Here is a 2,435-nt window from a genome sequence, read left to right as displayed (position 1 = left end):
GGAGGAGGAGGAGGAAGGAAGGAAGGAAGGATGAAAAGGAAGGAAGGAAGGAAGGAAGGAAGGAAGGAAGGAAGGAAGGAAGGATGAAAAGGAAGGAAGGAAGGAAGGAAGGAAGGAAGGAAGGAAGAAAAAGGAGGAAAGAGAAGGAAACAGACAGATAGACAGACAGACAGACCAACCTCTTAGTGGGCAACAGAAAACTCAGCATCAACCCCTGGCCTCCCCATGAATGTGCATCTGTGCATCACACACATTAAAACTAAAACATCAAGATTGGTTGTGCTGACCTCATGCTGCTCTGTGTGTTTATTGGGCACGTCCCTCATTGTTGTTGGCAAAAGCAACTTAAGGAAGAAAGCGTTAATTTTGGCTCACTGTTTGAAGAGTCTGATGGTTAAAGATGACTGTCAACTATACGGGACTTAGCACCACCTAGGTTCATTCCTGTTGGGAGGTTCAAGATTGGGTTAAGTGAGAAGACACACCTAATTGTGGGCAGAACCTTCCGTGGCCGTGGCCGTGGCCGGCAAAAGTGAGCTGAACACAGCATTCTGCCTCAGGTTCCTCCTGCCAAGCCTTTTCCACCATGATGAATACATACTCAAGACTGTGAGCCAGAACAAGTTCCCACAATCCCCTTCTTTTTGTTTTTTGTTTTTGTTTTTGTTTTTCGAGACAGGGTTTCTCTGTATAGTCCTGGCTGTCCTGGAGCTCACTTTGTAGACCAGGTTGGCCTGGAACTCAGAAATCTGCCTGCCTCTGCCTCCTGAGTGCTGGGATTAAAGGCGTGCGCCACCACACCTGGCCACAATCCCCTTCTTTAAATTGCTTTAGTTAGGTATTTTGTTACAACATTTAAGAAAAGTAACCAACATGGCTAAGTCCCAGTAGCAGACATCAGAGAGTGTTGATGTTCAGCCAGCTTCCTCCTTTCCCGATTTACCTCTGGTCTGGAACTCCAGTTCACCGGATGGTCTTGCCCACATTTGGGGCGGGTCTCTTTTCCTTAGTTACGCATTTCCACTGTGACTACAAATCTGATCAAGTTGACACGAAGATGAATCTCAGAGCTAGGAGTGTGGACCCTGGGTCTTCTGAGGAACATCACGTGATTGTACCTGACCCATCTCAGTGTGTCTTTCTGGAGCAACCTGAAGAGACCATCTCTGGCTATCTGCCAGGCCAGCAGTGTGCTGAGGACCCCATTGGAGCCAGAATCCCAAGAAAACCCAGCATTCTGAGAAAATGGGAAAAAAGGTGAAACCCACCAGATGTCCAGGACCTCCACAGAGCAAAGGCTGCGACAAAGGCAAGGGCATGTGTGAACGCTCTGTGTGTCAGAGCTCTGTGCATTGCCATTACAAAGGCAAGGCTGGCTAGGGCTAAAAAGTCTGGCTTTTTCATTTCTGTGACTTTATTCCAGAGAGACCCTGAGCAAGTTGGACAAAGGTTTCTCTGGCTCTGACCTACATCCCACTCAGATCTAAGGACACAGGTGACGTCACCTCTACTTCACAAAGCCTGCACCTGGTGGCACTGCTGTCTGCTCCCAGCAGGTGGGTTATGTCCCCACAATTCTTGGTTCTGAATTTCAAACTCAAGAATGAATCAGATGACATATTTGAAGAGATGCTTTTTAGCATCAAGTTATTCAGTGTATTTCCAATAAAAGCTTATACCTACATTGTTCTTTTATTATAAAAATAATTATCCTGTTACTTGTGTTCATTATAGAAGCATAAAGAAAAAATATTATTTTTCATCTTATTTTTACTTCATGCCAGGCAAATGAGAGGGTTCAATGGTTAAAGGTGCTTGCCACCAAACATGATAACTTGAAAGAGAACAGACTCCCAAAAGCTGTCCCCTCACCTCCACACATGCACCATGAGACATGCACAAAATTAATTTTAAAAACCGCAAGTGATTTATTTGATGAGAATCTCCCTAGGCTTAGTCATGCCCTATGTCACACAGGGCGATCAATCCATCACTCCCTTGCAGCCCAGCTGATGAAGAGGCCCATGGCTCCCATACAGATGCATCCTGCAGGGGCTTACCCATTCAGAAAACATCCACAGCAGCTCTGGCAAGCCCCAGATTCTCCCCAGGGACCTGCCACGTGGTATCTGGGAATCCCTGAATCCCTACATGCTCTTCTCCATTAGCACCCAGCTTTGTCTCCAGGGCCATCTCTCACTCGGACATTAAGCTGTTCTGATATCACAGATTTCCAAGGATTTATGTCCACCCTGTCCCCTGTCCTCATCTGCTCCAGCTTGCCCGCCCCAGGTTTGGCACATTCTCTGTCCGCATTCGATGGCCTGCCTCCCCACCCCCACCCTCCACCCCCGCCCTCCGGGAGGCCCTCACTAAGCACTGTCTTCACAGTTAGCAGCTGCCCCAGCTCCCTTCACCTCTCTCCCTCTCCCCTT

The sequence above is a fragment of the Mus caroli genome, chromosome 17 (genome assembly GCF_900094665.2).
Source record: "Mus caroli chromosome 17, CAROLI_EIJ_v1.1, whole genome shotgun sequence".
Lineage (NCBI taxonomy): Eukaryota > Metazoa > Chordata > Mammalia > Rodentia > Muridae > Mus > Mus caroli.
The sequence above is the reverse complement of the archived record's forward strand: the minus strand, read 5'-3'. Positions refer to the sequence as shown.